This window comes from Lissotriton vulgaris, chromosome 3_1, assembly GCF_964263255.1.
Source record: "Lissotriton vulgaris chromosome 3_1, aLisVul1.2, whole genome shotgun sequence".
In the NCBI taxonomy this organism is placed as follows: domain Eukaryota; kingdom Metazoa; phylum Chordata; class Amphibia; order Caudata; family Salamandridae; genus Lissotriton; species Lissotriton vulgaris.
In genome coordinates, this window is record NC_141689.1 from 908284758 (window position 1) to 908305342 (window position 20585).

A 20585-nucleotide genomic window follows, 5' to 3' on the forward strand; every position below is an offset into this window, starting at 1 on the left:
GCCACCAGCTGTACCAAATTGCTTACGTATTTTCTTGGCTCGTACCATGCCTGTGACCAAGCAAACCTACACAGGGTAGGTGGAATACTGCAGCAAGCATTGCTGGACACCTTATCAGCCAATTCACTGCATATTTGGGGGACTGGGATGCATGCTTAAGTTCTGTGTTCATTTGTGTTGTTGAATGGTGGGGTCGGGCGTGTCATGATAGGCAGTACTGTTACGCAATATATGGTTAACATCATATTTGAAATGTGTGTGTGTAATGTTCAGTCGAACGTCTACTATTGAGGTTGGGTTTGTGATATGTGAGTAGCAAAGATTTGAGTAATGGTAAATCATTATTGGGGCACTCAGAATTGGATATATTCGTGAATTTGTTTTCTCCCACTTACAATTCATGTATCAAATTAAAAAAACAATACTAGCCTGGGTACCTTCATGGGTGATTAGCTGTGCTCTACAAATTCACGTAACATAACATACCATCTATGGCCCAAAAAAGGAAATGTAACCACTTTGAAAACTACCTTTTTATAAGTGCCTGTCATAAAGGAAATATATATTTATTTATAAAGTTTTATTTAGCGCGAACCAGATCCCGAGGGATATCAGAGCGCTTTACAGAAGAACAGTTGTAATCACAACAATCAAAGACAAGTGATACACAGAGATAAGAGGGAGAATAACGCTCCAGCACGATATCGGATAAGAGTACCAAACGGATATAGTCACAATAATCACCAACAAATGATACACAACGAGGAATGTGATTAACAGGTCAATAACAGGCTGCTACAGGGGGCAATGCCAAATTAAGGTAAAAATGTGTTCATAACATGTGACTGCAGCTGTTGTTTATGTGCACACATGTCCTATCATATAAATGAGCACAAAAACCAAAAACACACACATGGAAAGAGAGTTCTGAGAGAAGAGCACTGTGTTCGCTGAGATGTAGATCTTCCATCTGTGAATGCTAAGGTACAGGGTCTGACAGTAATCCCAGAGATCTTAGATATATAATCATTTAGCCTCATTAGCAAGGGAGAGGGGTTAGTCACTCTGTCCTATAAAATGACAGGGCTTTTCAAGATATATGGATTATTAACCATGCTAACAGTAGTTTTAGTATACATTTGTCTTCTACCTTAGGGGTTTGTTACTGGTGAATTTTGAGTCCCGATTCTTAAAGCATTTTCTGTGACTAATTGTGGTTGTCTCCAGGCCTCCTTTACTCCTATATTTTCATGGTGAGCCCTGATTGTTCATGGGCAAAAGGTCTGAAAATCAGACACAGAGTAAGCAGCTCTTACCCTCAGAAATTCATGGCCAAATCACAACCCCACACGACCATTACAATGAAATCAACATAAGGGTTCTCTTTACTTCCATTTCCCTGCCAGTGAGAAGCACCTAGAACATGACAAGTGGACTCCAAAATGCATGTAAAATTTATAAACTCCACATTCCATTGGCACGGGGAGGGGCGGAAGAGTAACAGAACTACAGGTCCATAGACAAGCGGTCATCTTGAGGGGCTGCAGTCTACATCAACCATCATTCTCTTTGGAATGCGTTACGTGTAGTTAGTTTTTTTTTTTTAAGTACTCTAGCCTTCTTTATTAAAAAATGCTATGAAGTCTTACATAGAACACCCTGAAATTATAAATAATTAAGGTGTTCTGTTCCAGTGTTTAGTGGATAAAGCGAACCAAGATATTCGGTTGAAATAGCTGGCCGCATTTGCAGTACAGCATTGCTCTCTACGGGCATAAGGGTGATCTTCTCCCACAGTGCAGAGATATGAAAAGTTTCACTAAGCTATGGACAAATCAAAGTCAAGAGATTTAACAAAAAATAAGCTCCTTCCATATGCTTGCTTTGATTTAGAGATAAGAGGTGTGACAATCTTTTAGAGCACACTCAGCACGCAGTGTTCAACTTCTTCAACTTCCGCATCTCATGACAATGGAGGAAGAGACTGACGATAGAGACCTCAGAACACAGTAATTTCTCTAGATCAAAATATTTTTGGGGAGAAAATGACTTGCAAGAAATTGAGATGAATGTGGCCATTTTGTTCACCACAGCCTTCAACTGCTGTATATTATTTAAAACTTTAACCCCTTCGCTGCGGCGGGAATTCCGCCGCAGCGCTAAGGGGGCGGGGGGTCGAGCAGCTCCGTCACGAGCCGCGGTTGAGCTGTGCTCGTGATGGAGCGGTTCCGACACAAACGCGCCCGCTCAATGGAACGCGCCGCTCCGTCATGAGCACAGCTCAACCGAGGCTCATGACGGAGCGGCTCCGTCATGAGCACAGAAGGGGTTAAGAAAATTATTCCTACTTTTCTTCAAACAATTGATTTTTTTCAACATTGTGAGAAATGTTTTATTGAGCGTGCTTATCTATATTAAAAGTGCACAACATGCTATCTTATTTGACAAAATGCATCAGTCACCAAGTCATCATTCTTGATTATAGGAACATTCTACCCACAGTGGAGACAACGCTCCATTACCATTATGCATCATGCTATGCCGGATGTATGTCATTACAACGCATGCTTTTACAACGCATGCCATTACGACGCAACTTTTACAACGCAAGTTGTTACAACGACTTGCATTGGGGGCGCTGGATAGTGAATAGTTTAATTTACTATTCCAACTCCAGTCCCCATGGATAGTAGGGAAGGTGTTGGATAGTAATTAAACTATTCCCTATCCTAGAGCGCCCTCCAGCGCAATTCGTTGTAATGACTTGCGTTGTAAAATTCGCGTCGTAATGGTAGTGCGTTGTAAAAGTTGCGTTGTAAAGGATGTTTCCCGCTATGCCAGTACCATTATACACCATGTTATGAGTCGTTAAGGTCCCTGTCTTTAAGTGACAGGCACGTTCCACAGGGAGAGAGGGCCTGTCATGACAGGAATAGCCCTTGTATGCATGCTGTAATGCTATATTAGAACCCTGGAATGTTGTGCGCTACACTGAAAACAATGGAGTGCTCCGGGCTTCTAATGGACGGTAGAAGCCCGGAGCATCAACATTCAAATGTTTAACCGGTTCGATGCTGATGACGGAACCGCTCCGTCATCAGCTGCGGGTGCACTGTGCTGATGACGGAGCGGTTCCGTCATGGCCCGGCCGCCGCGCCTGCGCGGCGCGTTCTATTAGGCGGGCGGGGCCATGACGGAACCGCTCCGTCACGAGCACAGCGCAACCGCGGCTGGTGACGGAGCGGTTCTGTCACCAGCATGCAGCTGCCGTGCGGCCGCCCCGCCCGTTTAGCGCTGCGGCGGAATAGCCGCCGCAGCGATGTGGTTAACAAAGGCCTCACAGATCCCAAGGGAATTTCAACCCCCTTGGGCTCTGTGAGGCCTTTGTTTTACGAATTAGAACATTCTGTCCTCTAAAGGTGGAATTTTCCAATAGCCTTAGAGCCCTTCTTATTGCGCTCTATCGGCCATAAAAGGAACTCTCCCTTGTTTAAGGTCCTCGCTTTCGGCTCCGGCGTTTAACGCTGGCCAGTAGAACCCGCTACGGTAGGCTCTAAGGCTATATTAAAGCACTGAGATGTTGAGAGCTCTACTGAAGACAATGCAGTGGTGCATGAGTAGTCACGAATGGTATAGACCATCTGCTCCAACATTGTAATGTTAGTCTTTCCAGGTCTTTACTGTCTAAATTAGACCAGTCTCGCCAATGTGTTTGGAATATACTAACAGCGTTATAAACTGTAGTCTCAGGCAATACAGGTCGTCTCCATCTGCACAATTATGCTGCTGCATCTCAGTCCTCAAACTCCTGGAGGGTGTAGCCCTGTGCAATGACCCATAAAGCACCAATAAACAGAAGAATGGAAGCAAATACAATGGCTAAAAGGGCTCATCTAAAAACAAACAGGATAGAATGACATCTGGAATATATCCACACAACATTATTTATTGTTCCAAAGTGCATTCTGGTTGATGAGATGCAGTCTAGCATACAAATAAAGTGAGAGAACATCTAAGGTGTGAAGGATGAAAGCGATATTTTTGTCAAGAACACACTGACTCCTGTTCTGTGTACTTTGAGATTCACAGGTTACTGCGCGTTGATTGGAATATTTTAACAATTAACAATGCAAAGTGGAACGATAAGGGATGAAATCCAACAGAGATCACATGCACAGCGATAGATAAAGAAGACCCTAGAACTATTAACCAAACTTTTACGCTCTTGTGCATTCAAAAAGATACGGTCATTCTCACAGCGTAACTGCCCACTGCCCCAACGACACAATTGTTAAATTATGCCCACGAGTAGGATTCACTATTTAGAGCGAAAGACCACCAGATCAGGCCGAGCATGAAAGCGCCAGAACCCCAAAGTTAGTTTGTTAAATTGAACTCAATTGTTAATTTTTAGGACCGATAAATATACTTTACCATAAAATGTAACATAAAATGAGGCAAATGTTCAATGTAACGCCTATAAACCAAAAAAAAATCAGGTTGAATTGTACTTGGATAAAAGTATTTACGTGTTAAAACCAATAAATAAATTTTAAAAACAATGCAAAATTATGTAACATCTTTTGGGATAATAAAAAAACATTTTAAGCCTCACCATTACATTCCTTCGAAACCCCTTCATTGATACATATCCCCTATGAGATAATGTGGTCAAGGGAAAAAAACACTTGCTCCTAGTTAGAGTTCAAAGATTAAAAGTGCTTTAAAGAGATTTATAGCAACACTTCTGAAACATCGATAACAGGGGTGTCCACCATAAGTTCAGATACGCCAGATGCATGCCACATTTTCAGGACAACCATAAAACAGCCATTTGTATGCTATGGGGCCACTTCACAAAAGAATGTATGAGTTTGGGAAGTAGTAGCACAAGAGTACTCTTACATCCCTTCGCAAATTGGGCCTGAAAAGTCCAACTCCCTATAGACAAAATTGCAAGGAGGGCGCAGTCATTTCTATCTGCACTAATTGTACAGGAATATCCCCTAAGTATTCACTTTTAATTCCCATTTAAGATGCTTGGAGCCAATTCACAAAGAAATGTAAGAGTACGCAAAAGATAACTACAGGAGTAATACTTTACATGCTCCAACATTCATTTGTGCCTAGGCCCCTGAGAATCTAAAGGGAACTTATTTACACAACCAGTGATAATCCTCAAAATAAGACCTAGATCTATGGCATACCTACTAAAAACATACAGAATTATACATCGATTACAGTGAATAATAGGGATGTTTTTCACTGAGGGGTGTTGACTGATATCAAATAGACAAGAGCAAAACTTGAGTTGTTTATGGTGTCACTCAAAATGAAGAGGTAGCAGCTTTCCCCGTTATTCACTACTACCAATCTACAATTTTATGTGATGTATGGCCCACCCAAATCATCTGCCCTTGCTGTCAACAGCTGTGCAGAGATCAATGTCTCGTCCGATGCGTTCTTGGTGTATGGAACGCACCCCTGGCTCATCTGCACCACAACCTCTTGGAGCATGCTCCACTAATGCAACCGACTCTGGGCCATACCTGAAGAACGCATCAGACGAGACATTGATCTCCTCCTACCCAGCCTTATCTTGGCAACCTTGTACTTCCCTGTATCGCGTGAGTGTGCTGTCACGCGCTGAATACCGGCTTGTGCACCCCCCCTGAACTAGTGCAGCAACCTCTCAGGCATTTTGATTCTCTTATCCTGATGATGAGCCCATAACCGTCGTTGGGGATCGAAACGTCGTCAACAACTACATCTTGACTCCACACCGTTACTCATGATTTATGTGGAGCATAAGATATTTTTTCAACTGTGACTACTGTAACCTACGTATCACCAAAAGTCAGTTTGCAGCTATATGCCTGAGGTCTGGAAATCGGCTGATTTCCAGTACCCCGTCACTTCCTGCTCACTACATGATATTGTATGTTGGTTCATGTTTATTTAATGTGTAAATGAATACAATGCCTTCCATTTGGACAGTAACATACCCAACTCTGATTGTAGTTTTGTGGTTATGATTGCATTTTCACCTAGATAGGGACCGCTGTCTCTGAAATATCTTCTTGACATAACAGTGGGAAATATCCTTTGTTTCCCACTGTTAGTATGTGATAACAGTGAATAAGCAAATTTTGTATCACGTATTGATGCTAATGGGTCTCAGAGTCACACAAAGCAAATAAATAATACTACAATGCTGCTACCAAAAATAAAACATGTATGTGGTTCATATAAAAGAACCGATGAGAAAGTGGAAAGTTGCCATTGGGCCAACATTGCTGATTAGCCATAACATTCATGTATGACCAGAAGAAAGTTGCTATCTGTATTTCAAGTAAAAGGCACCATGCAGGAAAGGGGACAAGACTATTTCAAAAATAAATTACAGCCATATACTCCCACCCGGCTACTTAGATCCAGTGACCAGTTATTATGTTCCCTAAACGGATAAACAAAGCTAGACTGGGTGGTCGTTCTTTTTCCTACTTGGCCCCCCACCACTGGAATAAGCTGCCGTTTCACATTCGCTCCTGCATTCAGTTAAGAAATCTCCTCAAAACCTGCCTGTTTAATCTTTAACTGGCCATTGTTTTGCTATTGTTGTATGATACTGCGGCACCGAGAGATCCCCTTGGGGATGATATGTAGCGCTTAACAACTGATAATAATAATAATAATAATAATAATAATAATAATAATAATAATAAAGGCAAAAGCTTCTTGTGATTGTGTTCTGACCAGCCTCTCGTCCTGCTCTAATCATGGGACACAATAACTGCGTCACCTTTACAAGCCGGGCATGTTCTCCTCGAGAAGCAGCAAAGTCCTGAGCAGGCCTTCAAGTCCGCCCACACGATCCACACCACAGTATAAACTAAAGTAAGTAATAATAAAAAACGTAATGTTCTACTGTCATGATTGGGTAAAACGTTTTAAATGTACAGAGGCGCGTGCTTGGCTGGCAGCAGCCTATAGACCAATGGGCGAAAAGCAAGTAAAGGCGAGGTTAGTGTGATTCAAGAGTAAGGGGAGGGGAGAAGGGCAAAGAAAGAAAGGGGCAGATTTACAAGCCCCTTGCTCCAATTTTGTGTCATTTTTAACATGGGAAAAGTGATGCAAAAGTGGTGCAAGGGGCTTGTAAATCTGCCCCAAAGTTCATAGGGAGTGCAGAAGCGAGAAAAGTGGGTTAAGGGTGGTGGGTGGTGATTCGATAGAAGCATGCATTGGCCCAATTATTTTGAAAGGAACACGTATTGTTGTTGCCTATGGGCTCTCAATAAATGAATATAAATGATTCAGAGAGAGGGACGTGAGAAATATAAATCCTATTTAACGTTAAGATTAATAGAGAGGAAATATGAAGCTAGATGAGAGAAGCTAGGGGCAGGAAAGGGGGGATTTGTGGTGGGAAATGTGCAAAGGATACAAAGGAATGGTTTTAGAAGCACGTTCAAATTAGTGTTGTGACAGCTACCACATGACATACACACAGACACAAAGACACACAGGTAAAAAAGAGATACTGAATGAGGACCAATAAACCACCAAATCCTTTGTAACAGACGTCCTGTACTTCAGGCCTGCTGGCCTCTTCAGTTTGAATTGAATCTATCTAACTCATGACCTGGCTGCACATCACCTTACGAATCAGCAAGTGATGAGTGACCCTGACCTTGCACTTTTCACTCTCTGGTTCAGGGACAAGCATAGAGTCATCTGATGAGGCTTGTCGGGCAGGGCTTTAAGTGGGATGAGAAAAACGGGACTCTCAAAGGGGTTTGGCTGTTGTAATTAATTGTGTGGTCTAAAAACATGAAAGCTAAACATCTGTGCTTAGCATAGTGTGCTGCCCAACTGGTATTTTGCCGGTTCTGTCATTGTATCCAGATATATAGTACAACAACATTATACCTACAACAAGCTATTGGCTTTGTCAATTGAAAAATGCATTGTTTTGGCCTTTCTCTCTCTCCCCACAACCACCCCCCCCCACCCTCTCCCCCCAACCCCGTTAGCAGTGGTCTGCTCGCTTGGGGTGCTTGCTCGTTATGCACCTTATGGGGGCTGGTCTGCCAAAATTTGCCAGAGCTGCTTTCAGTTCCCAGACCGGCCCTGATACGGTTCCAAGTGTTTCGACAGACAACGCAGTATGAAATAAACTGACGCGTGGGGGTTGAACTAGCTTGTGAGGGCCTGCAGTTCCCGCTCCCGGGGGCTGTGTGCTCGGCCCAGCAGGTTAGGGACGCGTCACTCGGCATGATAACTCTCTCAGAGCTAAAGAGGCTCACACACCAGATCGCAGCAGTGACATGTGATAGTACACAAAGTAGTCTTTGCAGCAGTTAAGGGGAATTAACACACGCTTCACCTAGCGCAATGGTTTTGGTGAGACATAAATTTGCTTTGCGTGAAAAGTCAGAGCAAAAAGTGATGAAAAGTCATATGTTGCATGAGGAAAAGAAGGTGTGTTTAACGTGGATTCAAAAAGATCTGAGCATAAGTGTTCTAAATGGATAGATTTAGACCAAATAAACCTGCTAAAAATATAACCGTTCCGGGGGTGCACGAGTTTGGAGTAATAATGATGCTTGGAATGTCTTTCCAATGAGGGCGCTTCATTTCAGGTTTTTGTGTTTCCCGCCTTTCACCGATAGTACTCAATATTTCGTTCATAATGAAGTGCAAAATAAACAGAAATTTCAAGACTAAAAACGCCTGCAATCTTTTGACATAGCTTAACAAGGACTGTCTGGACTTTCTACCTGTACAGGAAAAACACATTGGCTGTGGCAACCACAGCCCCAGAAGTGGCACAGCCTTCCTCAGCCGCGAAGCGTGGTGACAGGCTGCTTTATTGTCTGGGATGGACTAGCCACTGGAGGCCGCCCTGGGCAATACTCTACAACAAACAAACAAACAAGTAGCGACCTCTGAGGGATGGTGGGGGTGCACATGCACTGTTGTGGGGTGGGCCAGGTGGTGTGGGGAACGGCACTGGAGATTAAGATATGGTGTGGGGAACGGCACAGGACATTAAGTGAGGTGCCAAGCTGAACAAGCATTTGCAATGCAATAGGTCTCGCATTTATGCAAGTTTGAGCTATTGACATTGCAAATAACAATGCCATTTATTTTTGTTTTCGTTTTCAAAACATAAATAAAAGGCATTTTCAGTTACAATGCCTATAGCTTAAACTTGCGTAAATGCGAGACCTATTGCATTGCAAATGCGTGTCATGGAAATGCAGTCTGGGGACCATGCAAGTAGTGCTGGAATGGCCTGCCCGGGTGTGCACAGCTTCACCAGGGCTCGACCCCCGAGGTTTCAGCTGTGAAAGTAGGCACAATGAGCGAGGGAGCGCACCTACTCGGCTGCAAACACAACTTTATTGAAATACACTGAATCAGCTAGCTGGTCTGCTGTGTCCCATGCAGGGAGGCGCTCTGTCCAGAAGACAAATGAAGATGAGGGGGTTGGAGAGGGAAATGCCGCTACGGTGGCTAATGAGCGACCCCTCCCTGGCATGCATGGAAGCCTCCACATGTACGGACAATTAGAAGCAAAAGAAGCCAGCACTTCGTCTTTAGTGGCAATTTGTAGCAGGATACGGTTCTAAAAAACCATGAACTGCAACAAGCGGGCCACCCAAGGAGGCCTTCTGGAACTGGGCAAGCGATGAAGCACACTGGAGGCTGACGGAGCACCTCAAGCCGGATAGGACTCAACGCAGGCCGTGTTTACTTTACACAGTGCATGGGCACAGCCAAATGAACAACAACTCAGTAGCTGGTACCTTCCCACGGTACCCAGCAGTTGGGCACCCTGCATGCATCTAAAAATACTCCTCCGAGAAGTCCTTCTCTGGAAGTGGCCTAGACTGTCCCTGTGTGTACGTGCTCCGGTATCACAGCTGTTGCTCCCCTCAAGGAGTTTACAGTGGGGTCCTGTCAGCAGGGCGTCCGCGGGTAAACAAAGTAACGCAGTCGACATTACGTGAAAGTTCAAAACATTGAGCTTGTTAAAAAATAATAATAATAGTATTCCCTGGCTGATATGACATAAAAGCGCACAACACAATGTAACACAGCCGACATTACATAACAGCGCACAACGGAGGGCTCCTCTGCAGGGCGTTGCCATTGTGTTAATACAAGAAAAAAGGGCTTAGCGGCTAATTATGAGACACAGTGTCACGCTGCAAGTAAAAGATCCAGTCCAGGTGGGCGGGGCCAAAAGGAGACAGGCCGGTAACAAGGAGGGACTAAAAAGCCTCACTGACAATAGAAAGCCAGGGTTTAGCATGCACGATGACGCAAACCAAGGGAAAGAAGGGGCGGAGCCTAGACTCCACTTCTGAAATTTGCTTGATTAAAAGACATCTCGCAGAGCGAGCAGCGCATGCGCGCTGCAACACTAGGCGAGACCTACAAATGAAGAGGCTATGAAGGTTTCATGGCAGGAACATGAGAAGAGGCAAGACAACTAAACAAGCATTTACAATGCAATGGTTTTGCCTTTGTTAAAGTTAGAGCTATTGGCATTGCTCTTGACATTATTTTTATTTATGTGTTTTTTTAAAAACATAAATAAATGGCATTGTCATTTACAATGCCAATAGCTTAATCGCTCGCAAATGCATGACCTCTTGCATTTTACACCCACACAGAGCCACACACGCAAAGCCACCCACACACACATAGAGTCACCCTCTGAATCTGCACTCTGAATCTGCACTCTGAATCTGCACTCTGAATCTGCACTCTGATATAGGTACCTATCCATATACATACATCTGAGCATAGGCGTATAGGTACCAATCCATATACATACATCTGAGCATAGGCGTATAGGTACCAATCCATATACATACATCTGAGCATAGGCGTATAGGTTCCAATCCATATACATACATCTGAGCATAGGCGTATAGGTACCAATCCATATACATACATCTGTGCATAGGAGTATATGCACCAATATAAATATATGACCTTTTGAAGATGGCACTAGTCAAGAAATATAAAAGAATACAATGACAGTGAGATAGATTAATTTGCACAGGATCACATAACTGGGGAAACAGAGGAGCTGTGATTGGAACTCCAGCTTCTTATACATATAGACGACTATGTAACCTCTGGGTTCAGATACATTTGATTTTGAATACGCTGTGTGCATTGCAAGAATAAACAACTTAAAACCCCACGTTATGCCCCAGCAGTGCGCTTCATTCTGTGAGTAATAAGTGTAGTTATTACAGAGTAGTTCTAACCAGACGCATACAGCGCCCAGCATGCCTGGCATGTATAGCGCTGCTCTGTTTGTTTCATATTTACAATGTTTTACGTGCTTCCGGGGAAGCATCTCTTGACACTCTTTCGCTTGCGTCTCTGATGAAAAGCGGCTGCTTTGTATTCTGCATGTTTTCATAAACAACTGCACAAAACTCCCCGTAAAAAGACAAACTCGTCCCGGCTAATGAGCTGATGGTATCTGCGGAGAGCGCGCGCAGCTCTCAGCAGCCGGCAGAAAATTGTTTTGTCAAGGACCGGATTGAGAACAAGTTTAGCGTCCATAGTCCGCACAAAACAACCCCCACCTATCACAAAAAACAGGAAAGATAAAACATTATCAAAAGTCCAACCACAGAATATTGCTGTACAAGTGCACACACTTGCTGTGTCTATTACAATAACTGCACAGACCCCCTACAATGACAGGGGTGATTTGTTTAACACTCCCACCCACAGCCCTGTAATAAACTGGTACATAATTCGAAATCGAACCCAAAATGTTTCACGAGAACCTATTTCAAAGCAGCTGTTTATTCCGTAAAGTGCGGGGCTCGTGTTGTTTCTGGGCACAGGCCTGTTTTGGCAGATAATGAAACTACACTGTCCTACGCATGAAGATGCAAACATGTCACGCCACGGAACCCAGTGTGCTCCAGGCGAGAGACATCTCTCCATTCTAATCTTCACTTCAGCAAACTACACTATGCTGCGCACACACCTCTCCGCACTTCAGGCTCTAAGGAAAGTGGGAAGGACTACTTTTGGGGGTGATCGAATCGAATTAAATGAAGGTGTAGTATTATTTGAAGGATGAGGAAGTTTATCTGGGCAGGTGTTACCTGAAGCCAAGTCAATGGCAGGCATTTTTCTTTTCCACAAGCCGGGTGACACCACTCAAATGAAGGTGTGGTGAGACTAGGTAGGGAATATGTAAATGGTACAGGCAGGAAGCCTGCCTGCACCCCCTTCACCAGCTCCCAGACTTGATGAGTTTAAGGACCTGCCGGTGGTAGGTACAAGAACATGCACTAAGACGTCTGTGCAGCGGACAGCTGTTCCATGTGAAAATACAGAATGCAAAAAACATATTTTGCAAAACTGTAGGTTCCAACATTTCAACTGCCAAGCTCTCGACCCTTAAATTGCTCCCCCCCCCATCCATATTCGGCGAAATACACATCCTAAAAGTTTCGGGATGGATTCTACGTTCCAGCTCATGTCCCGGTCTTTTCAGGAGGTCCCACACGCGTGACGTCGACTGACTGGAAACATAAGGGGCGTGCGACTGCTTGGCTTTCCTTAGGTAAACACGTCGAATGACTTCACTGTTGGTAAAGAGGCTTCATATTTTTACCAGTCGCGTGTGCCTGAGACAGCTGAACACATGCATGTGTCACTGTTGACTGTAAGTGAGTGAAGGAACGTGAACATAAAGCAACTGCCTGCACCACAGCTGTGCAGCAAGTAAACAGAGTAACATCCGAAAAGCCTCACTGCCAGTCCGCGAGACAGCCACAACGCAGGACACATGTTATATGATACGCTGCGGGCACACGTCGATGCCACCTACCAGTTTCCCGAGCCGACGATGCAGACCTTGAGAGGCGGCATGTTTCTTCTCTCCCTGTTAGTGCGCGATCAATAACGGAAGAAGCTGTTCATCGAGAGGGACGGGGGAGGGGGGCGGGAGAGGACACGGACGGCGGGAGACACCGGAGCAGGAAGGCGGCAATCTTCAGCAACACTGCCCCACTCTGCCTGCTCTGTGCTCACCGCGCTCTCCGGTCCGCCCCCCCCCCCCGCCGCCGGGGGGGCTCCTTGCGACGGTGGCAATCTGTTGACTTCTCCGGTCTCCCTCTTCAGCATGGGAGACCGGCAACGTTCTCCGCTTCTTCCGGGGCTCCCTCCAGGCAGGCCACGGGAGCCCCGCGTGGGCCGCCATACTTCTTCTGGGCCGCCGCCTTCCTTCTTCCCCCGGACGGCGGGGGGGCGGGCACTTCCGGCCGGCCGCGCTAGGATTGGCCGGCCGGCTGAAGAAACCCCCGGGCGGGGATCGAGCAGGAAGGGAGGAAGGGAGGGAGGGGGAAGGTCACTCACCTCCAGACCTGGGCATAATAAGGAGACCCGTCCCGAGCAGCAAGGGAGGTGCCGGCAATGCCGGACCAGATTCGGGGGCGTTCCCGGCTTTCGGCTGACGTCGCGTGACGTCGGCAAAAGCCAAAGAATCTCGGGAACGCCCCCGAATCTGGTCCGGCATTGACGGACAGGCCCCTCGTCCAATGGCTATGCTCCATTTATGGAGCCAGCCAATAAATGACGAGGGCCGACCCAAACCCACACTACAGTTCTCATTAGGTTTTCGCCTGCGCGAAAAAGATGCGCAGAGCGCATCTTTTCGCCAGGCAAAACCTAAAAAAGAGTGCTCTTGAAGTTTGAGAAATAACGTAAAGCGTATAAGCACATGTAAGAGGGCCAGTCCTCATGAGAGGATATGAAAGCCTAAAAGGAGGGACTAGTAAGCCTATCCATCAATCAAAATCGGCCATTTATAAAAGACAGTAAGAAAAGCAAATTGAAAACATGGGCAGTGCTTAAAGCCCATTTTCTAGGAACTATATGATTCGCAGAGCACCGCATGCGCTGCCCAGGTTCGACCTAAAAAAAAATAGAACAGAATTTTCAAAGAATCATCCCATCATCCCTGGCACTGTGATGTACTTATTTTTACGTGGATGTGCACGTGAACAGAAAATAGACTCGTAGTGCAAGACAGCCAACAGCTGAAGTAGGATGATATTGGGGAGGGTGGAAGCAAAGTGTGATGTTTTGATTACAAAAGGCTGGTGAAATAGCTAAAGCTACCTCTAGGCTGGACCCTAAAAACCACCACAGAGTTCCCTCACTGATAAAAAAAACACCAGATTTTAGGACAGGAAATTTGTGACTACAATGTGAAAGGACCCAGCAAAAGTTGGTGAATTTGGGCCATTGATAGGTTGAAGGGGAGACCCTATGTCGTTTTCGGAAACTCTCGCCTAAGTTTTAGAAGTTGTGACAAAGAGGCTTTAGGGTGCTCCTGACCCGAGTTGGATCTCATCACAGCATTACAACCAAAAATAACAAGCACTGGCAAAACCAAACTGATTGACGCTTGCATTCAAACAATAAAAAAACAATAAAATAAATTCATACTCTAGCGCAAACAATTAAAAAAAATATATATATATATATATCTTAGGTATACAATGCATGGATGAGAAAGAACTACATGTGTGATTACAGACTGTACTTTTCAGATGTAAAAGATACCCTTGTACATTACAATTAAGACAGAGGGAAACACCCAAGCACCCAATAGAAAGAAGGTGAGAATAAAATACTCCAGTTGGTTAATCCAAGACGTGACAGACAATGCCTCACACCAAGGGCTGAAGTCCTCGAAGATAAAGAATCCATTAGCTTTAGGAGTCACAACAAAAGCCCCTTAAAGTAATAGCGCCTACAAAATGTTCACCATGAATGGTGAAAGTGACACTACACATCCAACCTTAAAAAGGTTGATGTGAGTTTCCTGGGTATTGTTAGGTGAGTTGCCTGGTATGAAATTAACAAAACCTCTGCCAGCCCTATGTAAAAAAGAAAAACCAGGGTGGTGTGCTGCTTCACATTACATACCCTTACTAATAACAATCATGTACAAAGCTGGCGCCTAATCCCCAGAACAGGTCGCTCATATCTCAACAACCCAGCACGCCGTCTGGTGGCAGAGTCTGAAAGGTAAGGCTACCCACAATGTTGGATGATGTGACGGTTGCAGTTAAGACAAAAGGGACAACACACATGAAACATGGGTATTATTATTCTTTGCATGGCTTGCTACATAGGCAACCCATATAACACGGACGGATGTGCAGAACATGCTTTAAATTCCTTACTTAAAGTTCTAAGAAGGAATGTGGCAGGATACAGGTGGGCAGAAGGAAGCAGCTAGAGACCAAACAAAGCCCTAAAGAGCCCCAAATCACACCTCTGCGATGTATAACACACCGGGGGTCTTAGGATCATCTGGTTTGCCACAGCCCTAACTACTAGTGTGTACTGCCGTCACAGTGCAACAGTTAGGGCCGCTCCACATACTGCAGTCAACCCGGTGCATCCCACAGGCAGCTCCTGCGGTGCAGGGGGTGGGGGGACATATGGCTCTCAAGGCATGGCACAAGTCAGGGGTACACGCGGGAGGACGGCATCCGCCCACTATTTTCACAAGGTTAACACTGTGCACCTTGCCAAGAATTTGTGCCCCACTGAATAATGTGCTGAACACATCCCGGTATAATTTCAAAACACCGGGACACTTTTAGCAGCGCCTGCACGTTGTCTGCTTTCCATTTGCAACAAGCAACAACGTGCAGGCGGGGACAGGGTTTTCTCATTTTAGACTCCTGTTGGGCCCATAACAAAGGCAGTATTTGAGGGGTCATCAGGCTTCTTTTGTTCGAGTCTCTTGGCTGGGAGCAGTCAGGAGCCTCACACCTTATGCAAATGAAACAGAGGGGAAACAAAGGCTCACACCTTGCTAGCACTTCACACATACTTAAGAGAGGCAGCTTTTCACTTTGATCAGTCCCTGTTTAGGAGATATGCATGCACTGTAAGAATGTCAGATGTGTTAGTCTTTCTCAGTATTTACACAAAACAAATTGCATTTATATAGAGCTTACTTCCCCTGAGGAGGCACTGAAATAATTTAAGTACCACTATTTTTTCTTGTATAGGCCTACTCATCCCAATGCAGGGTGTCGGAGCGCTTTACATCAACACATGCATATTAAATGTTCAATAAATGTTATAAGTTTGTAAATGAATGTACAGAATGTGTTACATAAAACTGGGGGATCACAAGGTGTAGAAGTCACATATCTTTCATAGCTAACAGTGCTATTATCCTCGCAATGCGCTCAAACGTACACATGATAGACCTGCTAAACATATTTGTGAGGGCTTTAGATCTGATGCCACTTTCTATGACGTCAATTCCTGTGATGCCATGTGTAATGTTATGTGCCTAACTAGGTTAGTCCCCCCACTTCTTTTTTTGGTCGAGCCTAGCGGCAGCGCGCATGCCCTGCTCGCTTTTGCGAGACTGCTGTAGTAGAGGATGGAAGAGAAGCCACTACCACTCTCCTCCCATGTCCCCCCACTTCTTTTTTTGGTCAAGCCTAGCGGCAGCGCGCATGCCCTGCTCGCTCTGCGAGACTGCTGTAGTAGAGGATGAAAGAGAAGCCACTACCACTCTCCTCCCATATTTTTCATTGGCTTGTGTCATTGTCTGTCGTAAATTCTGCCTTCGGATTCGCTAATAGGCTTGTTAGTCCCTCCATAGTCCCTCCTTTTCTTCATTTGTAATCACCCATGGTTACAGGCCCCTTTACTTTGGTTGTTAAACGGGACCTGTTATTTAGTTTGTAATCACTATTTACTTTATTGAGTTTCTCGTACTGCAGGCCAGACATGCGCTGGTCAGCTGAAACCGCTTGTGTTTTTTTAGGCAGCACGGCCGCCCCGTAACGTGGGTGACTGCTTTCAATCACTTCAACCCGGCATTATCTCGGGGCGCCTGCTTTCAATCACTTTAACCCAACATTATCTTGTGTCTGCTTCAACCCCTCCAAGGAAAATGAATTTAGAAATGATTAGCGAATTAAGTCATGTGAATTCCAGGTAGCACATAATCGTGTGCTAATGGGTTGAAACTGACAGCATATCTGTGTTACATGTCATCTGCACTAAGCCACCTGACCGGTTGTTTTCAAAAGAATGTTTTTATCAACAATGCCACCACCACCATCAATACCTCCACCACCACAAATACCACCATCAACAATAAATACCACCACCACCACCACCAATACCACCACCACCAATACCACCACCATCAATCCAATACAAACACCACGAATACCAATAACACCACCAATACCACCACCACCAATGCTACCACCATCAATACCACCAGTAATACCACAACCGCCAACAAAATCACCATCAATACCACCACCCAAAACCTCCACCACCACCAATACCACCATAACCAATACTAATACCAATATCATAACCACCACCACTACCATAACCAATTCCACCACTAATACCACCACCAATACCACTACGAATAGCACCACCACCACTACCACCAATACCACCAACACCACCAACACCCCCAATACCGCCACCATCTATACCGCCACCATCTATACCACCACAACCAATACCACCCCCACCAAATACCACCACCAATACTAATACCAATACCACCATCACCAACAATACCACCTCCACCAATACCACCAATATCATCACCAATACCACCACAACCAATACCATCACCAATGCCACCACCAAAACCAGCACCACCAATACCAGCACCACCACCAATACCAATACTACCACCATCAATACCAATATTACCATCTTAGCACCTCTCGCTCACTAGTAATAGCAGGGACACTATACAAGGCCGGAGCTGCAGCTGAGAGCATACCTCCCTCCCCCCATGCCTGCTATAAAGCATAGCTCGCCCTGCATCAGGAGGTGAAGCCAGGGCCCTACTACAGCTGGAGTGTTTTTTATAAGGCCAAAGATAGCAATGACATTATGCAATACCACACTGCACACTCAAATCACAGCGAGGGCAGGAAATAACTCCCCCTCCCGCTCTACCTCCTGAGCTGTGACAGTGTAATCACAGAGTGAAAGGTGTTGGAGCACTTTGTTAGTGTTTATAGCTCAGATCATATGTATCTCTCACTTCACACTTTGTGTCTGTGTAATTTACAACAGTTACACATCTTTTTCACTGCACTATTTATCACTACTTTCAAGACTTCGCAGGCCAGGTCTCTTCGTCTGATACTTACAACCTAACATGCGGTCGAGAAGGCCCTTTATTGCAATGCCGTAGGTCTCGCATTTGCGAGAGGTTAAGCTATTAGTATTGTAAATGACAATGCCTTTTATTTAGGTTTTAAAACCCAAAACATAAATAAAAGGCATTGTCATTTACAATGCCAATAGCTCAAACTCGCGTGAATGCGAGACCTATTGCATTGCAAATGCTTTTAGGACTCGTGCCCTGTCTCAAGGCCAATTAATATCTGTAAAAAATGAAACACTTGGGGGTCCCTCATCACATTCTGCGGGATTGGGGACGACTCGGGGGGGGGGGAGGGAGGTCGGGAGACTTGCGTTATCATGTTGCGTTATGCAACTGCACTGAATCAAAATCATAAGAACAAAATGTAAACGCGGTAGTCACCTTTAATTTTACAGTTAGAACAATTAAACAGTTTTCATTTTAAGGTTTTTACTAAGTGACTGTTGCAAAAAGACTGAGTTAGCGTTACCTATGCGGTTAGTCCCGCAAATCTAGGTCTTCTTAAATAACTTGCATTAATTAGGGAAGGATCCACGAGAAAAATAAGTCCAGCCTTCGTTTGACAAGTCAAGCTCTAAATAACCTTTAACAAAAAGAAAATGTGTATTTTAACCCGCTAGTCTTTGATAAATTGTTTAGGGAGGCTTCCCCATCTCTCAGAAATTTTTTTTTTATTACCATGATGTATTCTGCTGCACGGTAACTCAGATATTCTCAGATGAATTCCTCGTGATGGTTCTCTAATTAAGTCAGCTCCAGTGCATCACATTAGCTGGCTGCGACGCGGGACTCAATATGCCCTGCACCAGGCACTAGTCTCGAGGCTCCCTGGGGGACAATAAGAGCTGCGAAGCCATCAATATGCTACAGACTGCCTGTGACGCAGGCTCGCGAGTGCGCCACGTGCCGCCCCCAGCCGCGCGCACGCCCGGCAGGGGTTCAAGCCCTTGTCCTCACAACGACGACAGCGCTGGAAACGAGCAGATAAAGCGTTTTTGTTCTTTAAACCGCGCACATGGATTTATGGGCATACCCAAATCTGTCTCCTCGTGTGATAAAAAGCTTTGCTGGTGCGCAACAGGGTCGGACTGGCCTTTGGGCAATCTGGCAGTGCCAGAGGGGCTGGTCCGAGACCCCAGTGTGTGGGTCAGTGTTTTGACAGTTTGTTTGACTATTTTATGTTGTGGTAGGACGGTTTTTACTGTTGATTTCCCTATTAGGAGCACATACATTTCCTGCAGCAAGCACAGATCCATGCAGTCAGTCTCACACATACCTTTTTGCAAAACACCTATACAACATGTCCTTACACATTCTAAACAGTCCCAATTGCCAATGTGGGCCACTGGTTTAGCCACCAGATATACTAATGGGGCCACTTTTATGTTGGTGCAGGGCTTTTCCCCCTCCCAACCCTACCCTGTTGCGCGGATAGGGCGTTCCAATTTATCGAAGCAGATCACCACGAGGTTCCCCTGGGCAAGGTTCCCCTTGCTATTAACATTTTGTGCCAATGCTAAACAGCCCCTAAATTAGAAGGTCTAACGTGCCCTTACCGAATCTTCCGGGTAGTCATCTCGGTACATCCAAAAATTCTCCATCTAATCGAATCCTTCTGCGATCTTTTTTCAGCAGGTGTTGCTTGCGTGTGCCACTCTCACGAGCTGAGGATGAGCTGTACTGTGCGCTCGCTTGTGATTGTCTGTGGCTCAGTGCGCCTGTATTCAATAATGCAGCATGTACTGTAACAGGAGACATGCCTACCTCATTTCACGTCTGGCCTATCTAAATTAATCTCTTTGTTGTTGAATTAATCCCTTTGTTGTTGAATATCTGATGGAGAAATGTGTTTGACACAGCACTTCGGTGGATGACGGCAAAATATTGTCCAATTAACTGGTTATCGTTATGACTCAATTTCAATATTTCTGAGCAGCCGAGAACAGCAACAACGTGTGCGTGGCAGTAGACAAATTTTGCAGTGGATGCTAGAGACTACAATGTATCAGACAACACGTTAATGTCGTCTGTTTCTAGAGAGTACAACATGTGAAAGAAATAAAAGTTATAACATTGTAGACTCTGTCCTGACAAATATGGATTATTAGCGGTACGATGATGGATGTCTTTCAGCCTTATACCTGGAAAAGGTTAGAACTTTCAGCCTGATTCATTAAAGGTAATTGCGCTCGCAAAGGGCCAGATTCTGAGAATCCGGCCCTTTGCGAGTGCGATTTTTGCATTTGGGATTCATCATCCCAAATGCAAAAATCGGTAATAGCGAATTTGCAAATTTGCGAGGAATTACATTTAAGGAATCTCTATTTGAGATTCCTTA

General features: G+C 44.9%; 1 protein-coding gene across 3 annotated transcripts in view; it reads right to left on the minus strand.

The window, feature by feature from the left end:
• The window catches only part of APBA1 (amyloid beta precursor protein binding family A member 1), a 514808-nt gene that overhangs the window by 137659 nt on the left and 356564 nt on the right, over window positions 1-20585 (minus strand). The gene's annotated exons all lie outside the window — the stretch shown is intronic.